Source organism: Osmia bicornis, chromosome 11 (assembly GCF_907164935.1).
Source record: "Osmia bicornis bicornis chromosome 11, iOsmBic2.1, whole genome shotgun sequence".
NCBI classification, from domain to species: domain Eukaryota; kingdom Metazoa; phylum Arthropoda; class Insecta; order Hymenoptera; family Megachilidae; genus Osmia; species Osmia bicornis.
Genome location: NC_060226.1, coordinates 6,420,866 through 6,443,712, shown reverse-complemented (window position 1 = coordinate 6,443,712; position 22,847 = coordinate 6,420,866). Strand labels below are relative to the sequence as shown.

Below are 22,847 nucleotides of genomic sequence, written 5' to 3'. Positions count from 1 at the left end.
GAATGGTTTTATCGCGGATGATCCGATTAGCTTAAACGTGCAGCCGGTGGTTCCAGGACAATCTAACTTTCTCCTTTCCTCACTTTCTACAGTGATTGAATCTCTAACTTTTTTACCGATTTCTAGATTTCTTCAAAAGTTGCAAAATTTAAAGAGATATTTTCCATGGCGAGTCGCGAAATGATTCGTTTGAAAATAGAACAAAAGGTGTTAAACGAAGCGAATTGTTCATGTTTAATTAACGATCGAATGGAACGCGTGTGAAATGAGTCCGTTGCACCTGAATCGGACACGATTGAACGCATTCATCAAGGGACACGTCTGTCCGCGTACAAAAAATCAGTAAAATTCCCGTGACTCATCCTGCTGATCACCTTTCTATTGCAATTTGCAATTCGTCCACCTGTTTTTCAAAGGATTATATCGCGACCCGGATTACGGACCACCAGTTGCCGGCTATGTACGCTTTTCTATAGAAATTTTCTGTACACGTTTTTCATTTCACTCCCTCTTTCGTTCACCGACAATTTCCGTCGAAATTTTATCAAAATAACGGATTGAAAATTTCCTCACTGTAATGATAAAGGAATGGAAAGCTTTATTCTCCAAGAGTATTAATAATTATTAAAATATTATTTCGTTGAAATCGTGCTCGACAGTTTCCTTCTAAGAAATACCAACAACTTCGAAGGCAATCGTCTGGTTGCATCGATTCGATGCTGATTCCATAAACGTGACACACTTCTGTCGCTGTCAAGATGTTGCTCGAAGCTTAGTCAACAGCCAAAAGGCGAAAGCACTTGGCTAGTTTTCTTGGAGAACTCTCAAGTGTTGCAGTTCGAGTGGAATACATCGATGCTTGGTCAGACACGTTAGACGTTCTAGCATGAAATAGGACTCGTCAGCGAAACCTAGCCAGTCGACTTCAGAAATCGTTCGATTTCAATTTCGAACACGGGAAAAATCAAAATTCTGCTTGCCCGAGCAAAAACGAGTATTACTACTGCGACAGGTTCACCCTCTGATAAATCTTCCTTATTTTCACTCGTTCGAGCCGCAACAAACGGAACGATCGTTTTTCGAAGGAAAGTAGATGACATTCGTTAAAGAGAGGCGTGACGACGTTTAAGGAGAGAATTATTATTGTTCAAGCAATTACTGGGCGGAAAAGGGAAGGAAGGTAGATTGTTGCGGTTAAAACAGGGCTAACTTTGTCCCTGTGTGCCGGTCGGTGTGTGGCCACAAGCCGACCAGGCTAACCACAAATCCTATTACACGCCTATGTTCTCCTTGGCCGCATCCACATTTTCCTCTTCCTCTTCTTATTTCTGATTTATCACCTAACGATTCTCACCGGACACGAAATCGAGCGGAGACCTTCTAACCCCCCGGTCTAATTTCCAACTTTCCCAAAGATTTATTAGTCGAACAAAATCGTAATCAATAATTCTACCTTCTTCGTTACGTTTTAACGAATGAAAAAGGTAAGTCGTCGAGGAGAGGAAGAAGAAAGTCTCATTAATTTTTTCTTTCGTCGAAAGAAACGCTCTTCCGTATCCTGGGAAATGGCTCTTCCGTTCTCTCTATTTTGCACCTTCCTGATTTAAATAACGCTGGAATTACTCGACTAACCGAAGGCGGTATCAAGCACCCATTTCTGGAACGCTTGTTTCTTACCTGAAATTCCTTCTCCCCCGAGCCCCCAGGTACCGGAAGTCGTCATCTTTATTTCTCACAGAGAAACCTCTTTTAATCTCGAATCCTCCCTGTTCGAATCAATATTTGAATTTATATTAAAGTACCCCCCTCTTGAATGTACGACAAAGATGAAACGAACTTTTATCTCGTCTTTCACTTTTTTGTCGCACATTTTTTTCGCCAGTTCTCGGTTTATAATCTTCGTCGGGGGCTCTGTATCAGATTCATACCGAGGAGCTTTTCGCTTAATAAGTTCCGATATTTCTTAAGAATCTTCAGCAAGGTGCAGCGGCCCAGATGAACGGAGAAATTAGAGGGTTGATGGTCGGTCGTGTCGGAACGATAGGGGTTGGAAAAAGCTTGAGGGTATAAAATTAATTTCCCTCACGGATATCCCGTCTACTCTACAAAATCCACGGATACTAAAGCTCAATTTCATTGAGATTCATCATGTTTCGTCAGTGAATTAAACAGACTTTTATGAAAACAATTTTTTTTTCAAAGAAAAATAAATCTCCCATCGTATTTCAGCTAAAGATAAGAAATGTAGTTGTTCATTTCGGGGAAAACACGTGACTTAGGGTGTCGACTTTGTTGTTTCACCCCGGTACAACTCTAATTCTAACACTAATTGTAAGCCTGTAATTTACTTATACCCCAGCCCAGCCGTCGTCGTCGTAGTCGCAGAAGGAACGCCCTGAATTTCACCAGGAATTAGTGTCTCTCGCCTGCGACATCATTCTGGCATTCCACACTCTTTACGGCTATCGTTAAATGAATCCATCGTTCCAATTGACATTCTTCTCTTTTCAAAATTTGAGGATAGGGGCAGCAACTATTTGACGACTACGAAAATTCCGGCGGACCAAAATTTTGATTACTTTTTAATCGGGTAGCGAAATGCGAGTAACCGAAAGCAATCCCGTAACAGAGAACGCGTGTGCTAATCCGAGCCGAAGACGTAATTCCGTTTACCCTGCATGCTCCCACGAGTTACGCATTTGCATAGCAGGGTACACAGCCGCTCTAGAATACATCGGCATAACGCAAATAATTGAATCTGATGGGAAACTTGTCGCGCCACCATTGTGGTTATTTAGATTGGCAAGGTTTCTCGGCTGGCGAACTGCTTTTTAAGTTTGCGCAACGTCTTGCATTCGTTTGCCACCTCGCAAGCGGAATTTTCGTGTCGATAATTAGTCTAGACGGTCGTAGAAAAGGTGAGGATAACGTTTCGACGAATCGTTGATACGAAGATTAATTTGATGATAAAATTAAACGAAATCTACAGAAGCTAATACGGGTCTGCAATTTGTTCGTCAAGAAACATTAACGAGCTTGCTGATCTGATAACTAGAATTAGATAGTATTTGCCTGGCAGGAAGGTTGGAAAACTTTCCAAGGAAGTAGAGCATAACTGAATATAAGCAGAGAACCGGCTGAGTTGATTCTCAGCTAAACGAGCGTAATAAGAACGAATCAAATCAGACGCGGCCTAACAGTGAAGTGAAATTTTTGTATCGTCAATGTAGCTCAGATTTTATTCGTCATTTATACGATTCGATGATAAAGGATATTATGAAATGGATAATTGGATCCTTGGAAATAGGAGAGGATTGCAACAGGCCCGCCAAGAAGCAACAGCGAGGGGTGATCTGATAAGTAGAATCAGACAGGAAGGTTGAAACACTTTCCACGGAAGTAGAGTATAGTCGCTTGTAAGCAAACAAATAACTGGGATGAGATCAGAGTAAACGAGTGAAATAATATTGAATTTAATCTGACATTATTTAACCTTCGATCACTGCGACAATTATTATATATTTACAGTATTTCTTTAAATATTATTTTCTAGCGTATCAAATTCTTTTCAATTAAACACCGGTAGATCAAACTTTAATTGAGATACCGATTCACATTACGATTCATCCGACTTAACTGTCTGAGGGATTAATAAGAAAATACTGAAATTTTCACATCGTCATTGAATTTGAGATATTATAGACGATGATCGATGTAACGAGAACCACCTGAAATTACTCACTGAACGTATGAAACTGATGCTGTGGATACGATGTTACGTGATAAATTGTCAAGGTAGAGGGGGGAAAAAATGAGAAATAATAATTCTAGCGACGCGAAGCTGTTACCAGAAAAAGAAAATCCTTCGTTGATATTCTTTCTACCGACCGGGAATAAAGCATCGCAATCACACCCCCGTACGAAAAGAAAGAGACACGGACAATAGGAAGAATGGTGTTGCTAGTTTACAAAGGCGTTAATTCCGCGAGTTTACAGTCCTAATTTCAAATGCAACGCGAGAAAACTCGTTTCTCTCTCTGTGCGAATTTTCTTAGCCGCCTTTTTAAACCTGCTTTAAAACCCCCTCGGTAGGGGATGGTGTTTTTATTTCTTTTTTTATTTTCTGTTAAAAATTGACTGAAACACGTGAAGTTCACCCGCTGATGCATATGTATCGAGGCAAACTCACCGGTTTCCCTTTGAAGGTAAGAACTTTCTTCTTCGTAGCACGGTGGAAGGGTTAATTACGAGGGGTGGCAGCCGGGGGTTAGCTTAATTCCGACCCTTCTCATTTGAATAACAGCCTGGCCGACGAGTGAATTTTTCGCCGAGGAATTTCACTGTTTCACCACCGTTCGAAGTCGAGTGCTCATCGTCGAGTGAAAAGGTTAATTAGGAGAGGGTGATTTACCCTGACGCCCCCTCGTACCAACGAACCTCGCCAACGTCCACAGGCGCAGCTGCTGAAAACAGTTTTCGCTTTCTTTTTTTTTTATTATTATTATTACTTTTTCCCAACCCTCGCGCCTCTAACGAACAAATACAAGCTTCATTAACTCGCGTAAGAAATATTGTTTCTCGTTTGATTTTATAAATAATTATTTAACGCGAGAACATAGGAAACTCTTTCTTCTTTTTGGTGGTAAATTTTTTAGTCTATGTGTGTCAGGGGGAGATGAATACGTTATATATCCAATCGATTTGCAGTATACGTATAATAAATTCTGTAATTAAACTCCTAGAATATAATAAACCCCGTTTAGATGGCTTTCCGATCGTGTGCTGTCTTGAGGAAGGCTCAAGAACGACTGAAGACGAGGTTGCGCTTCGACACGTCTGTCGGCGCTCGCCGATAATCCGAGTGTTTATCAAAAGGGATTATCTTTCTCTTGAGCGCGGCATCGACTGTAACGGTTTCTCAGGTAGCCTAATGGCCCCAGATATACATCGTCTTTTCGTACACGAATTGGCACCCTTCAATTTGAATCTTCAGCATAAAAATGATAAAAGAATTCGTCTTTTTAGTTACCCTCGAGCCAGTCATACAGTCATTTACATAATTTACTTGTATCAGGATTTTCAACGTCTAAATGACTTTCTTAGTGTTTCGAATGTAAAACAGTCAGCCATCTTCGTTAGAGTTAAAGAAGCGTGTAATCTTGCGGTGGATTACATGTAAAATTCAGCGTGTTATCCAAGAGAATCTTCCTGGTCCCTCCTATTTTCCAGGAACATTCAAGAGCGTGAAATTAAAGTCTACGAGTTAAGTCAGACACATGGTGAACTAAAAATTCTACGAACACCCATGGAGAACTAAATTTGCATTTGAAATTCGAAAGATTTCAATATATTGTATCGGAGTGAAGAATTATTTTTTTAGAAAACAGCTTTAACCCTTCGAAGATCTCCGTGGCTGGTAATAATGATAATTACCCAGGGTTGGCTATCCTGCACCGAATCACTCGTGGCTTAATTAGAGGGGAGGAACGGCTTATTTTGACCCGGTAGCTCTATCAAATACCTTCGTTAAACTTTGACGGTTCTAAGTTTACGCCCTTTGCATCCCTGCGTTCCGGGGTCAACGGTGGACCGCAAACGCGATATAAACGGGTGGCCAGGCTTTCTGGAAACTTTGCCAGAGAAAACAGCCCCCGGCTGAGGAGGAGGTGCCCACCCCCCTGCAGTGTTAACAGGAAGAGACGATTACGGCAGCGGCCGGCGTCCAGCAGCCATTAAACCTTCTTCATCCTGTGATGAACGACTTCTGCGTTTCTCTAATAACAGCGTGCAATTTGTTGAAATGAGTTCTCCTTCGAGAACAGGGTTGTAACACGTACAGCTTGACGAATTGCTTTTCACGAAATTCCCGTTGATTCGTTATACGATTTAACTTACACCAGTTCCGGTTGAAAAGATAGTTGAATAGTTTCGATCGTGGTCGAAGACAACGGCGCGATTAATCAGGTAGAAGCAGGCAATTGGTAATTAATCAAGTGGAACGAGACAATTCATGGCCAGACAAGCGGAAGAGGACAATAATACGATCAGCGAAGGAGAATGAGACAATGGTTAGTCAGACAAGCGTAGCGCGGTGATCCTTCCTCGGTTAAGTGAAACGAGACCGTGCCCTGTCAGACGAGTACGGTGGAAACGGCATCTCGCGCCCGCTCAAGCGAGTAGAGTAAGACGGAAAGTCAGACGCGGATGCAGTTGGAACGGCCTGCGACGAAGATACTCAATTTCTGAGCACCTATACAAGTTAAACGAGGTTTGATTAACAGGATCGCGTTAGTAGAACCAGCCGTTGCTTCCTGCAGAAGGTAAATGACCGTAGTTGTAATATTCTACAGCCGAGCTAATAGAAACTAAACGTTTCCACCCTGATTCGTTTCTCTCGAAACGTTTCATTGAAAAATCACGAATGTTTCGGGGCAATTTGTGAAAATGAATTGTAAAAGTGAATACGTTAACGAAGTGCAAGCTATCTCGCGGTCGAGTCAGCGAATGGTGGGTACACGGGGGTACGATATTAGCCAACATATTTAGAGAGCGAATGAAGCCCGCGACTGGGCTCGCGCGAGTATTCGGCAAACAATTCTCGATCGATCCGCGAACCGCAACCCTCATCTCCGGTTTCGTGTCCGCGCTGAATCCACAGGGGATTGAAATTAACTCGCTGCGCTTGGCAGAAAAGAAAGGCGATAATTCGTGGAAAAATTCCGACCGTTTGCTTCCATAAATCGCAGTTAACTGTTGTTTCAAAAACATTCCTGAGCATTCGCAGGGGTAATATACGAAGCGTTCGAAAATATATACGATGCGAACGTACGAGTTTCCATACAAAATAAAAAAAAAAAAAAAAGAGAATAGACCCCTTTTGGCTCGCAATTTCCCACAGAGAGGGAGGGAAAAAGAAGGATATACGCAATCGCGCTCGAAATCGGCTTATTCCGACCCCTATAGCTCTTCAGCTTAATCCCACAAAACGCCGAACACCGTGGACACTGGCTAGCAGCGCAAGAATGGTGCCGGCCGGTGTAAGCATCACGCGCGCTTCTACACACGTACGTGTGTGTTAATGCAGAAACGTTGCCGCATTTCCCAGCGATGCTTACGCTCCACCCCCGCGGCTAATGCGGCAACCAACACCACCAGGCCAAGACGAGACGTGTCAACCCGAGGGAATTTAGTATACCAATCCCGCTTCCGCGTTCTTGCTACGCTGCGACGTGCCCGCGTTACTCGATTCGCCTCTGTGTACAGTACAGAACACGCTGGGTTCTACATTGTAATATTATTAAATTTAATATAAAGGTATTGAATAAATTTTCCTAATTAAACCATCCAACGAGGGTGATAAAGGTTCATTTTGTATTCGAAATTTACGCGTTCGATGGAAATAATTGAATCGTTCTTTACGCGTACGAGTAATGAAAATTGATAGGAAATAAAGTATCGATATGGAAAAAGCTACTGATCGAAATTGAAGAGAAGGGAGAAAATAAATTCACCGTTTCCTGTACGATTGTAAAATACTGCAACAAAGGGGTTTGCTTCGAACGAAGGCGTACGAAAAATGCTCGATCGCCCCGTTTTCGATGAAACCAACGTGCATCGTCGTTCTCCATGGAACGGATCGGTTGGTTCGAAAATAGCCCCGGCGAAAAAGGGAAGCGGAACCGAAGCGAGGCGAGGCGAGCGAGGAACGGAGGAAAATGAGTGGCCTCGTGACGAGAATTGAAAAGCATACAGGATGAATGGGCAGGGAACTGGCGCCGTCAAAGGGAACAGGTTGCTCTCGTAATTACGTGGAATACTTGAAACCGGAAGAGGACACGGGACCAATTTCAGCATCCCTCACCTTCGCTTGTCCGTTTTCATCGCCTCTCGTGAAGATAATATCTTTTTTTTTTTCCTCTCCTCGATATGCCCTCCTATCGAGTAAGGGAAATGAGATCGCGATCCAGTCGATTTGAAACGGTCTCATTTTACTTCCGGTTTCCCTTCAACGCGATCGTTTTACGGGTGGAAATTTGTAATTAATCCGAATCTTGAAATTAATTGCTGATGTCAATGTAAAATTTAGAAAATGGGAACAATATGAAATGTAAAATTAAATTAAAATTCGGCCTCTCCGAGGTTGAATTATTAATTGCAAATATAAGAGGAATACTTTGCGAAAATATTGTCAACGTATCGAGATATTTCAAGAAAGATTTATGGCGGCCAATGTTGCGAAACGTTTACAGTAAACGTGTTCGAGGAGCAGCCCGATCAAAGTATAATGCTATCCTTCATCTGGTGGTCAACGAGGGACTCGTGGAGGAAACGTCTGAGAAGCTCGTTACACGTGAAAGCAGTTTTCTCCTATCTCGCTCTTCCAGCTCAACCTTCCACGGTGGTAAACCGAAGGACGTCCTTGCAGGAAGAGTCAGGGACAAATTGACGAGAGGTTTGACGCTTCGACGCGAAGGACAGAAATCCCTACGGGAACGTACAGCTTTCGGCAGGGAGTGTTCACTGGTCGGGGGATTCTTTAAAATTTTGATGCGACGAAAAATGAATTCCTGGAAAAGTTGGCTGGAAATACTGCCGTCGTCCGATGGAAAACGAACGACCCTGTCTGCGGAAATTCGAGTAAAAAGGTATTCTCGTTCTCGTTTTTAGAAAATATCAAACCAATTAAATGAAGCGTGGGTCGTTATAAACGAGCTATGTGAAAATGATTAATTTAGAGGAGAAAACGTAGAGAAAATACTTTGCAAATCTGTAGAAACTTACAAAAATATTTTGTACCCCTTTTTTTTCCAATATAATGATTCGTTACCTACGGTTGAAAGACACATCGAATCAGACATCTGCTACGAATGATAAGAAAAAAGAAATTGAAAAGGGGCGTTATCCGATGGATATTCACGTTCGACGTGAAACCACGTACGCTCCGGGGAAAGAAGGATATTCTGCATCTTTAAAATCCCGTGGAGGCTGGAGAAATATAGCCGGCCTACGTTCATACATACGCAAAGAACGATCACCTAGAAATTCAAGGGAATCGACGAATTCTGTACAGGCAGGGGACAGAAACCATGGGGGAACGTTTTCAACTACGTGACAGGAGTTCGTGATTTCATCGTAAATTGGATGGGTTCACGAGTTAACTTGTCTTCCTTAGTTTGTATATTTTAGAATAATTACGCAGAGTCTGAAAATAAAATAAAAATAAAAAATGAAAACAATTGTTTATGTTCCTTGAATTCAAACACAACATAGAACTTCCTTTTATCAATCTTGCCAGGGTATAAGGAAAATCATTTGACCATCGTTGTGCAACTCGTAAACTATCGAAGAGCTACCCCTTGCGGTTGAAAAGTGGCATTCGGGCAATGATTCTTAAGAGGGTAGTTTGGTAAATCTATATTGGCAATATTGTGTATACATAAAGTGGGGATGGTTTATAGGGATGTGTTTATGAAGTAATGTTATCAATACTGTGAACTATAAATCACGGTAGACAGAAACGTTCAATAGGGTAGCTGAACCCTAAATAATCATCATGTGAACTTAGGGTGGTTTTCGCTTGTTTAAAACTTGTATTCGACCGAGTCATAAATTTGTACAAATCTATTACGGTTTTTAATATCGTTTTTCTCAATCTGTTTGGCCATTTAGAAGTGACTACAAGAAACGATCGTTACCTAATCGTCGACGTTGAACTATTTTAGCGATTCATGCAAATAGGTTAACGTAACACCGTGGAAACGCTTTTCCCAGCTTGGTAATTCCACCGAGGATTCTCCACAATTCACGAAAGACGCGTACCGAGGGGGTTGGCAGAACGGTGCCTCCCCCCCTTTTCGCCAAGACGGAAATCTCGATATGCAGATTAGGAGGGTCGAACGCAAGGGTGGCGAGAATTCCGGCCAATCGGAGTGCACAGCCCGATTCCTGCATCCATCTACTAGCTTGGAATATTCAATTGGTAGCCCTCTGTTGGCCGAGTCCCCTTTTCAACCCCCGATTCTATGCCGGACTAAAAGCCACTCTTTCCTTCACCGTTCTTCGTGCCTCGTTTCAAATGCCGAGAGACCATTCAATCCTCCCTACTGTTATCACATCTCCAGAGAAGAATCGTCGCCGAAAATCGCTGGCCATGCTAATTTATGGATATTGCTTCGTCCCAGTTTATTAATAGTACCGGTGGAACAAAACCTGAGTCGAAATATACATACCAGTTTCCCGGAAATTCTAAAAATTTTCAGACTTTCCTTCGTAAGTGTTATCGTTACTACTTTTAAATTTCAATTGAAATTTTCATTTTGACTTGAAGCGTTTCTCTCGAAACTCTTTAATTCGCAGTCGTGTTGAGTTTTCAAACAATCTTCCTAGCCAACTCTGTTCTTCATTTCGAAGTTCAGTGAAAGTTCATACTTCCTCGAAGAATTTCAACAGCTGAAAGTGAATATCGTATAAATGAAACGAAAATTGGAAAATAGCTACGGGTGGTTGATTGTGCGCGGAGTTTTATTTTACAAAGATACGAAACTGAATGATAATTGGAAGAAAGAAAGTTTGATGTAATGTTAACGAGTCTCAACTTTCTATCGGTGGTGAATATTTGGAATTTCTAGAAGAATTCGACATTGATTAAAACGCGACGGGATTCCTTTCTTTCTTCGAAGCAAATAATAACAGTGATTCGAGGAGGTCGTTTTAATATATGCAAACGACGGAAGTTTCGAGCTTTCAAAAGACTGTTGGGAAGCCGGTTTTTCGACCTTGCCATGAAGATTCATAACGCTGATTACAGAAACTCGCCGTTTCCAGCGGTGAATTTTTATCACCGCGCCTCCCTGATTTACATACATTCCACATTCAGGTGCAACCTCTCTCATTTCCACTTCCCTCTCGCCTTTCACTCGTAACTTCGAACAATCCCTCTTTCGACATTACCATCTTCGAGACCTGCGATCTCTCCCTAGTGGCAGACTCGTTCTCGTTAATGTTGCTACAACATTAACGCTAATTTTCAACCCGCACGTCATATGTTTCAGTGTATTGTTTTAGCCTTCATTAGAAAGCTGCGGTATCATTTATTTTATACTATACAATTATTGACCTCTACAAAATGATTGACCGTTTTTCTAAAAATGTAAGAAATGTAACATATTTCGGCGGACCATGGAGAGATCCCCTCTCTTGTCACAATTCCAAATTAATTCTGTACTTCATATTATTTTCATTTTTAAAATTTTGCACGATCCCTGTGATAATTATTTATATTTTCTAATTTTAAATCAATAAAACTCCGTATTAAATAAAATAGTATGGAGTCATTCCATAGTCTACTTGTCTGATTATCTATAGTCCTTCTCTACTTGTCTAGCCGTCCACGGCTCCGACGCGCTCGTCTGACTGTTTATAGACCTATACTACTAGTTTTATCGCATATCGACTATTACACTGATCCGAATCCTAAAGCCATCGGTCTGATCGGTTTTGAAATTTCCAATATATAATCGATCACAATCTCAGGGGTCTGTTTTATCTCTACTAACATTCACTAGATAAATAAGACAAATTATTCACGGTTAAAAACAAGCTCGCACCAATTGACAGTTTCGTTCGAACGGAAACAGCGCATGTTTCCCGAACGACTGAGAACCATGTCCCAACTAACGGAATAATAAAACGAAATTGCCGTATCCGAATCAACGGTATCGTAACGAGAAGCATAACTAACAGAAATGAAAATCGACACGTACACCGACGACACTTTTTACCTATCCCCCCATTAATATTCATATCTCGTCGCGTGTTTCGAGTAGATTCTCAAAGCTCGACAGTCCGCAACCAGATGAATATTTAAACGAAATACCACTCATCCTCCGTTCGATATAACTTCTGCCTCGACCACGTTTCACCCAATCATCCTACCAATCTCTTCCCATTGGCTTTTACTTTTCATCTCCTTCGCAGCTCTTTCCATCTACAGAACATCTAGAGCGATAGCGAAACATCTCAGATCGCAGTTGTAACACGAAGAGCGAAACGGCGAACTCAGCTACTCTTTAAAGTCAGCAGCCAATCGAGGGAAAGAGAAAGAGCGCAGATAAGGTCTGGTCGAGAGGTTAGTCGAAACGAAAAAAGGATTTCCGCTCGCGTCACCAGCAGAGACGACGTTACTCGCTTAATGACCATGAGGATTACCAGCTCGTATCGCGAAACGACTTCTCGTTCCCTTTAACTCCCACGACCCGGTGACCTCTTCTACACACCTTACCGTCGCGAATTAGGTACTCGAAGCAACGCTTATCGGAGTACCGGTGTTGCGTTACCGATGGTGGCGAAATGGTAGCCGAGGAAAGTGGCAGCTCGCGAAATTAGCGTCTCAGCGACACGAGACGGGAAACCATGAGTTACGGCGTCGCGGATGTTGGCCAGGGTCTAGAGTTGCTCGTAAAGGGACGGATTGCTGGCTACAGTCAGCTACGAATATTGCACGGGACTTTTACGACGGAGATACTTGGCGCAAGCTGGAAAAGGAATGTCCGTTCTACCCGTTTTCCTGCTGGACGGTTCGAATCCTTGTCGCTTTTTCATCCCTTGTCGTTTATAATGGATACGTTAAAAAATATGTTTAACTAGTCTTAAATTCTTCACTGTACGTTGTTATTTTATATCTTCAATTTTTCATGGTATACTTGGAACATATTTAATCATTTTCTATTAAACATTCCCAACGATCGTAAATCTTCAAACGAAAATTATTACGAGTCCGTGCATAACGGGCTCTAAGTACCATTAAAGCCCTAATGAATCAGGCATCGTGACTGAGAAAGTTCACCCTTGGGAACTTCGTAAATCGAGGGTGACTTTCGGTCGGATAGGCAAACGAGCTACCTGGTAGCTAATTCGACTCGATGATCTTGACGCTGTTTATTGGCAGTGTTTTTCGAAGGAACTCGTTAATGTCGAGAGTCTCGGCATGTCCGGAGGCTCGAAGATGTTTAATTAGCAGATAACCACGGCGTTAAGTGGCGCGGCTTTCCAATTAATCCGATACTTATCACGATGGAACGTTTGAAATCGCTACGTGAATTACCCCTCTGGATGGGTCATAAAGATTTTCATTCCATTTACCCTTTTCGGTATTTCTTTGGAACGTATTATTTTCCTAAAAGACGGACGCTTCTGTTGAAATTGAACTTTCTTGTTTTATTATCTTTGCGTGTAATAACATTTTCATTCCCCGTCTGCGGTATCTCCTTTTTACGGCAAGTATTATATTTCAAACTTCACCGTTGCCAAAAACTGTACATGTTTCTTGTTACTATATCCACTAAAAGTAGCATCGCTGGAAGTTCCATTTTTCCTGGTATATTGAAATATCGAAGAGACCACCTTTCCCTCGAACTATTACGTTCTGGCTACGTGCCTGGTGTCGGATTTCTCTCGTCTTTGAGGAATAAAGTAATCAATAACTTTTCGTTACTGTAAATTCCCTTTCCAGATATTGGTATCGCATTAATTCTTTGATAAATTATTTATCTAGCACGAGAACAGTATAAACATTCTTTATGTTTCATGATTAATGATAATTTCTTTTTCTTTTTTTTTTTTTTATTTTTTAATTGCATCGTTAATGAGCGGGTAAAAATAGAAAGGTAAACAAACACACACCTGTTATACGAGCAGGAGATTCACGAGACAGCATGCAACACGAAGGGTCGAGGCTGGCCCTGACCTAGGGGAGAACCGGGACAAGCCCGGTTTCCATGGGAACCGGGAACCCTCACCTGGAAGACGATTTCCTGCTGCGCCGCATCATCAATGTACACCGGGCATCGATCTTTGACCCGGTGACACCTGGTGCACTTGATTGAATGGTGCATGTCGATCCATTCATCGTTTCCTGATTGAACCAACTCATTGATTTTTTCTTTTTTACTCGTTTCGTCCTTCTATTTCACCCTTAATCATCGTCATCGCGATGCACCGGAATGCACATGACAATTTTCACTGCGACAGACGTAACAGACCTGCGGCTCGTAACACGTTGAGTGTTTCCGTGGTCACCATAACGCCACGTATTTCATCCGGACAAGTAATTAGAGAATGAGACAACACCAGGCGTTCTGAATTCCCATTATTATTCTGGCGTTATTAGATTACCGTCAAAGGTTAACGGCGTGTTTCAATTTAAGATGAAATCGTATATTTTCCGTGTAATTAATTGGAAGGGAAAATATTGCAAGCCAGCATAACAAAATTTCGATCGACTCTATGGATCATTTCCACCCTACGAACCATCCCTCGTCAGTGGGGGGGGATGAATTATTTGAGGAAACAGCGAGTAGAACAGGAGTATAATTAACTTCAGCATTATCGTCGACCACGAAGCATCCACTCGGCCGCCCTTGCTCTACCGAATTCGCGAATATTAATTAGATAACTCGACTTTCCTATCCTTAACGACACGGTAATTAGCATATTAATATGCCGCTTCGGGGCTCGTCTGTTTGCCTCGAGACCATACATACTGCTGACCGATTAAATTCGACGTTGCTGGATAACAAAGGTAAACAAGAAGGAAAATCGAATTGTGCCGTTTAACGCGACCAGATAAACGTTTTCGAATCCATTCGACTTACGAAACAACGTTAGAGAACTCGGTTACGTTTTCCAAACGGTTACGATTCGCGAAATGTTTGCCTTTTACGATTTCGAACAGTGTGCAAGATTTCACGATAACAGGTTTCTTGATTTCATCTTAATTTTACCTACCGTTGTTTCACTTAAATGCCAAACGAGCGTTGAAACCGCATTTCCATTCCACTTTCCGCATCATCAAGCTTCATTACATTGCTCGCGATAAATTCCAAGTAAAAAATAAGGAATTCAAAGAAGCTGCCAGCTTCTCGAGGCTCTCTCAACTGAATAATCACGATATTGGTTTAATTTCGTTCTCGAAATACCGGCTATAAAGGTGCTCGCGACAATTAATAGACCGGCCAAGAAACGTCGAGGCGTATCGTAATAATTCTCCGTCCGTCTTGGCTGCTCGCTAATTTCCCTCGGTTCCTTGTGAAATAAGACGACCAAAAGCGTGCTGGTCACAGTTTATCTAAGGAAACGGTGACGAAGAGAAGGGATGAAGGAGAAGAGCAGAATGAGACAGTGGACGGCTGTTTATTCAGTCACGAGCACGGTACGGTCCGCTACGGTTCGAGAGCAAGCAACCGTCGAAACGAAACAGTATTTCCACGGTGGAAAATCGAGGAACGTTGCTTTTAATTCCGCCAGCTCGCTGACGCGGAAAACAATTTTTCTCCCGAGGCTATCGTTACCTTTTTTTCTCTCTCTCTTCGCCGTCCTCGTTCGTCTTTATTCGCCCGCACGGCATCCCCTTGTTTTATTTCTCGGCTGCCGTGTCGCGCGTTAAGATCGGGGTGACAGTGAAAAATGTAGCCGCGAGAAACGCGTGTCTCGAGTTTCCGTGCGGAGGCGAACCTTCCAATGAGGAATGAAAAGACACGACTCTATCCGATGATATCGCTTTTCCGAACATCTATTTTCGATTCAGATGTTCCAGCGGGATCAATTTTTCACTTGAATTTATCATTGAACCAGAAGTAAGTGATCTCGATCATTTTATTATTATTAATACGAACATACGTTTCTAATTCGATTGTTTCATTTTTCCCCTCTATTCATCTAAAAGCAGTCGAGTTTAGAATAGAACGACAGTCGCGACGGAAATATTGATAGGTCCACGGTGCCAAGAATGTCACGGCTAAACGAGCAGACACGAGCCGAACTACAGAACCGTATTCCGCTGTAATTTTTCCACGTTTCTTTTCTCAATGGAGAAAATACTCGGTCCGCTTTGCTCGCTAACACGTGTCCCTCTGTGCCATTCCGACAGAGATAGATCGAGCGTGTATATTTAGAGGAACTTTCGAATCCTTGCCGCAAATCGAAGCGTTTCAAAGAACTCTCAGCTTTCTTATCGATAACAGGTCTACCTGCGGTTTTTGAAATATTCTTCCTTGATTCTTCCAATTTTCTCATCGATGCGAACATTTTTAACGCTGAATTAATATACAAGAAACGTTGGACGATCGTGTGGATGGTTTATCTGCATACGCTTTCTCTATCCAAGGTTTTTGTCCAAGTTTTCGCTCGTAAATTACGTTCACCAGTGGAACGAATACGTTGCACGAAGAGCTACGGCTATAACAGTCGTTATCGAGCCACCACTTGCTGCTGGCCGAAGATAGAACGCGACACATTTGCATAAATACCCGCGGAGCCCTCTTCCTTGCTGGCCTCGGTTAGAACTCGCCAATTACCTCGCGATTCCGTTGGAAATGATCGTTACCGAACCTCCAGTCTATTAATCGAGCTTTGCCATCAACGAATCTCGTCGATTCTCAACGTTTTTGCAAATTTTTCTTAGAAAAAAAGAAGACGTCAAGCCTTTTCCGGATACGAGGAATCCTTGACAAAAGAATAAGCGCGGAGAATTGAATTCAAAATTCAAGGAAAAAGTAATTTGTCGCGAGTTGCAATTCGCTAATTGCGCGCAGCTAAACGGGTAACAAGGATTGAAAAAGCCACGAAACGGAATCAGTTTTCCTGTTCGCCGTAATATAATCTCCAACTTCGTAGCCCAGTTTCGAGGCCGTCCCCTCGTTGTTTCGGGACAAGCGGCACGTCGGATTTCACCGTTTCGAAATTTGACTTACGGGTCAGATTTTTCGGAAAGTTCGCGTCGAACGGGGTCGTCGTCGGTGGAAAACTTGTTCCGCCTGGGAAGCTCGCGATCGCGAAGCGAAACGAAGCGGAGAAAGCAAAGTTCGAGGTGAACGGTGGGAAAAATGAGGCTCCGTCGAAGAGAAATTGAAATTCTCCCGGCTAAAGGAATTTTCAACAAAGATAAAGTTACCATTGAATCGAGCCGTTCAACTACTGGTTACACATAGAAACGTTCCTCCAAAGACCCGGAAATAGATATAGCCGGGATATTAATAGAAGGCACGCGATGGCGAATCTGATCTTGGTTATTAATAACCAATCGCGATGGTAAAACACGTGTACGATTAACGAAACATTTCGATTTCTGTTTTTTTAAATTATCATCTGAAATGAAATTTATTTTACCCATTTTATTCCTCTTTGATTCAGCGAGGAATTCAAATGTTTCCAATGAAAAATCGTGGCTCTTTTCGTTGCGTGCGTAGAAAAGCGGGCGGTCATATCGAGCCACGAACCACCGGTAAAAGGCAGAATTGTCAGCGAGACGAGCAGCAGAAACGGCATTCAAGCCGACAGCCCGTTTGTGTCGTGGCTCGACCAGCGCGGAAGAATCGAGCTCTCGAAACAGGGGATGCGAGAGGGTGAACAAGGGGATGGAAGTCGAGTGGAACACATGCTTTCACGCGATATCTCGTCGCTCTGTTTTTGCCGAGAATGCCACGTGGCGGAGAGTGGAAAAAAAGGCGAACGATACAGCCTGGTCTGGTGGAGAATGCGGACTCAAGCTCGCGGTCCGAGCGTGTTTCCATTATTCACCGTGAAATTTCACACTCGTCGCGAGTTTTCGATCCGCACTCGCAATTTTCCGCTGTTCCCTGTCAATTTACCAGCGACACGGTTACAGGCAGTTTTCTCATCTCGAAAAGGATTTTCGAGGAAAAAAATTGCACGCTTTGATTCTCTGCTTTTCTGATAATAAAAAGGAAAGAATCGTTTCGATGGACAGACGAAAAGCCGTAGTCGACTCGTAAACTTTCTAACGAAATTCCGTGCGACGTTTCGTTGTTGTTGAACGATGAATATCGGCGGGAAATCCACGGGTTATCGCGTTAACTTATTTACGCGACCCATTTTCCGCGTCGATTTCGAACGGCATCGGACAGAAACGGAAGCGCGATTTCCAACAAAATGGGAAAACTTTCAGCGACGTCGAGAGCGGTTGTAACTCGCCGTTAATTTTCTTTCCTTCTCTCTCTCTCTTTCCCTTTTCTTTTTTTCCCCCGTTCGTCCGTCCTTTCTTTCCCTCTATCTGGCGAGCAAATTTCAACGACGGCGAGCGTTGCCAAGTCCCTGGTCGCGAAACGAACGCCTGCGACGATGTCGGTGAAATAAAAAGTACTTTTCAGTTGGCAACGAATACTCTGGCCACCAGCACCGATCCAGGGAACAGAAACAAATACTTTCGCGGATAAAAACCGGCGCAAAGACCAGCTGAAAATCTCTATTATCGCGGCCGGAGAGCGGCGACGATGAAAGCAATTCCATCCGAGTATAAACGAGCAACGGAACACCGGTTGAAAAGCGATTTCCTCCAGGTGAAAATTCTCGGCTCGAAATCGCGCGAAGATTGATATGGTTCGATTAGTTACTTGCGCCAGTGAAATTATTCGATTATATAAAAAATTACGCTGAAAATAGAGAAGGATACCATCTTCGTATCATTTCGGTACACGTATGATCGTTTCTAGGAAACTGGATAAACCGAGTGTCTCTTCTTTTATTCCATACGTCGAGGAAAAGTCCAGACGATATTCGACGATAGAAAAAAGATTCGTCGAACATTTCTGCGATATAAGTATCGCAAGAAGAGGGATCGAAATTCGAAATGGAGGATTACTGGCTTCCTATACGGCACGATCGCTTTCGCCGTTTATCGTTCCACCGTCCCCTTTTCATTCCAATTCCCATCCATTTTTTTCTCCTACCCTCGCTTCCTTTCAACCCCTCTCGACGTCCTCGCAAAAGAGGCAGCTCGAAACTCTTCCCATTAAATGCGCCTCGAGGAAATAGTTCTTTGAAAACGAAACGCTTTTGATCGTTTTTCCTTCTCTTATTCTTTTTCCACCGCGATCGGTTGACTCTACGACGACCAGCCACCATAACGCGTGGGTACTTCATCTTTGGAAGGAACAAAAATCGAATTCCATTTACATATCGATACGTCCAGAAATAAAATACACATACCAGTGAACAGAATTCGTAAATATGCGAATGGTACATCGTTTAGGAGCCGCGATAGTTGCCGATTGCACAGCGACAGCAAAGTAAAAAACGATTTAGTAGGAAGGCTGATGAAATTTCTTTCCGAGCTACCTCTGGCCATCTGCCAGGCAGGAAAAATGAATTATGGTGTTCCAGATAGGCTGACGGTCACGTGTTACCTCGGAATCTCGGTATACACGCGTGCCTTGCAATAAAATGCACCGTCGTCGCGGCATTCGCCGACTTCACTACTTCCTCTCGACACCGAAACGTGAATTGAATTCCCTGAATTCCCGATGATGTGTAACGAACTGCCGGATTTCTGCGAGTCTCCCTTATTGGCCCCATTGAAATTCGATCGAGAATAAATCTTAGAGAAATTATTCTTCGTTCGAATACACAAATTTAAGCCGGAAATAACGATCTAGTTCAGGTGATATAGCAAAGGGGATTTGCTTCAACGTGCGACAGAAGTGTCCCAAGTGCCTCTAAGCACCGATACCTCTTAATTGAAGCGTCGTATCGATGACAAAAGGGATCTCTCGAGCAAGAGGAACTCGAATATCGTCGTATCCGACGTAGATTCGAGCACGGTCGAGCACGTGATTAATTGCTCGATTCCCTCGAAACGCTGACTAAAGGGATGTGCCTAGCAGTCGCGTCAGCCCGCTAGGCTCGAAACCACGATATTAATAACGAAGCCGCGTAAAAAGAGGCATTCGAGGAGAGGCGGATGGCCAACCGGCTGCCTTTTCACCGTCTTTCATCGTCATCTGTCGAGAAACCGCGTCAGCGATTTTCTATGAACAAGGAAATCTGACACCGATTCCATCCTTAAACTAGCGAGAATGATCAATTATTTTTTTCACATTTTAATTGAACGTCTCAGAACTTTGAATGGTTTCAATATCGTTCCAGTATCGACTCTCTATTTCAAACAAAACTGCTCGTCATTTTAAACAGAAACGCACATATTTCATCTCGGCGACGAAACCTTCCGCAAATTGAAGCTCGACAAAAGCGGAAACGAGTAGGAGGGGGTGGCTTCAGAAACGAGCGAGGCCAAGCTAAACGTTTCCAAGCCGCGCGATAATTATCCTCGTTTCATTCTCGTTGAGGAACGCAAAGAAAAGGAGAGGAGCGAAGAAGAAAAAAAATATAGAAGGAGGCTAGAGAAGAAAAAAAAAAAAAATCCTCCGCCGGAAGTCGATTGTCCCACGTCGTCGTCGCAGAAACAAGCAGAGAAGTGGAGCACGTGTGCACGCGACAGAACTGACGCTCGTTGAGAACTCGAGTGCTCCTCACCGCCTCCTTGCTCGTTTTACGACGGGAAAGAAGAAGGCGAAGAAAAGATGAACGAGCCGAACTCGAAACGTCGACAAACATAGAGTTCATGCGTGTTCTCTTGGTTTTTACGCGTAACGATCCGCCTTCGAAATATAACGTTTCGGAAGAAGAGAAACTGTTTCAATATTGTTAATTGAAATTGTTGAAAGAACAATTGTAGAGTGTTCTTAACGTTCAGGTGTTTACGAAACAATTTCCAACGAGTGGCTTTGAAGAAAGTAGACGTACCGGCGGTGGCTTTGTTTTTAAAAAACAACCAAGAAAAGAAAGAGAAACTCGTCTTGTTAACCGCTTATTCGGAGTAGATCAAATTTCATTGGAAAGTATTAACGAGCGTTTGGAGACTAGTAAATTGTCCTAGCAGTTTCGAATTGGTTTCAAAGGCTCATTAGAAAGTATTAACGAGCGTTTGGAGATTACATTAATGAGCGTTCGGTGTGTCCAGCAATTTCGAATTGCCTTTAAATTTTCAATGAAAATTGTTAATGACCCCTTCAAGATTTACAGGGTGGCTTTATCAATTTCGAATTGAATTAGTACCGATAAAACGTGGAGAATAATTTTTCAAGGAAAATCACCGATACCGTTCGATCGTTTCGATGCGTTTGCCGATATTTTTTAGGACGACTTCGAAAGTGTCTCTCTTTTTTTTTCGTCGTACGGTCGGTCACGTTTCAGCGTGGCGCTTAATAAAATGACTACGACGGAATTCAATTATCGGGGATGGCAGGGTGGAATGTTCACCGAGGAACGGAATAAAACAGCGCACCAACCCCGGAGCATATTTTTTTTTTTAACAAGCTCACCGCGTCGCCGGGCTAAACAAACTTATCGCCATCTATTGTACGCGTTAGCCTTCTTTCACGATGGTGTACGTCTCCATTAGACTCTGTTCTTCATATTTTATCGGGCGTCAGGTTTTATCGACGCGTAAAACTTCGTTTCCTTGCCGCTAAAACGCATCACGAGGAATACTCTCGAATACACTTTACGTCTTTATAAAGGTATCCCCTTTGTACCTTTCAAACGCGCAGAATTTATTGAAAAAAATATCGAGCACGAACGTGTATTTTCTAAACTTATCAAAGATTTCTTTCGAACGAGCATACACTGCATCGCCTCTCCCTCTTAAATAAGAATAAAATCCACCGGAGCCCGCGTACGCGGAGTGCAAAGCGGAAGCGCATCATAAAATTGCAAAATGAAGTGTACTACAATGTAAACACCCGTCATGTCTGGAGTCAGATAAACATCGGTAATCGGAAAGCAAACATTCGACATCAAACGGATACCACGATCCCTTGTGGATTTCTTCTTTAGATACCCAAACGGTGTTCTTATTTCAGATCAAAGTAGTAGAGTTTGCGTATAGTCAGCCGCACGGAAGAATCGTACGATTCTCCTCGAAATTTTCAGAACTAAGCACGATAAGAAAATTATTTTCACTATTCAAAAAATATTATTTTAAATATAGTAGCTATTTTTTCATTTGTCTGGTTGTTTTTTCTGGAAACCGAAAAGCTGTACTCCTTTCAAGGGAAAAAGTGATATAGTTTACGTAAAGTCAGCCGGTCGGAAGAATTCTCTCCGCGTTTCAACAAGCTCTCTCGCGATACAGAAACGTAATGTTTCATCAATTCGTTGGTATATTTGACCTATCCTTTCACGAGCAAAAGCAGCTTCTTCCTTCCATACCTCAAGGGAGCATCCTCGTATGTTTACGCGTTTCTGGCGCGCGAAACCAGGATGGATGCACCGAGGGCGGTGTTACTTCGATTTTCCTCGGTGAAATGGCCTTCTGCCAAAGCGGAGGGATCCATACGCCCTGGCTAACTCGCGCCAGCTCCTCCTCTTTCTGTCTGTTCGACGTCGGACTGGATGGCGGAGGAAAACAGCGTCCCGCCGAACGAGCGAACTTCGCCTCGCTTCGCTCGATCGTTAATCTTTCTTTCATCGCGCGGCCCCGTTTATTGGCTTCGTTGTCCCACCGTTGCCTCGACCTCCTCTTGTTTTATCGCATTGCCAGCACTGGCTAGGTGAACATTCTCCAGCTAGGTGAACTCCGACTTCGTCTACATATTTCTTGTTTCTAGGGAAAACACCTTTTCTACAATCCTTTTTATTATGTGACACTTTTGCTACTAAATGCGTCATTGTTGATTATTTGAAAAAATTATCCAAATTGCATATCATGTTTTTAAGTTTCCCTAGTGGTCCAGTTTGAAAATGCATGGAATTTTGAATTCGATTTTTCAATTCTGATACAACTGGCATAATTGCAATCGATTAACGAGATCGATGGATAGATGCATTTCAATTTCCCTCGGTCCCTCGGATTACACGCGATTCGTCGAATGCACCAGCGAGACCGCAATCGCTTTCGCTTTTCACACTTTCTCGTTAATCACCCAATTATTAGCCTGTAATTTTCATCCCCGTGGCTACGATGCATCTCCCGCATCCTCTTGTGGCGTAACTTA

At 42.8% G+C, this 22,847-nt stretch overlaps 1 protein-coding gene across 5 annotated transcripts in view; it reads left to right on the top strand.

Annotated features, from left to right (window-relative positions):
• LOC114873794 (inactive dipeptidyl peptidase 10) overlaps positions 1-22,847 on the top strand; it is a 54,284-nt gene that overhangs the window by 5,374 nt on the left and 26,063 nt on the right. For 3 of the 5 annotated variants that reach the window (XM_029182490.2, XM_029182486.2, XM_029182487.2), the window contains exon 1: positions 15,119-15,632. The exons of 1 other annotated variant lie outside the window; for it this stretch is intronic. The gene's annotated coding sequence lies outside the window, so the exon portion shown is untranslated. Of the gene's footprint in view, positions 1-15,104; positions 15,633-22,847 lie in introns of those variants that run through there. One more of the 5 variants, XM_029182489.2, reaches the window with a different exon arrangement.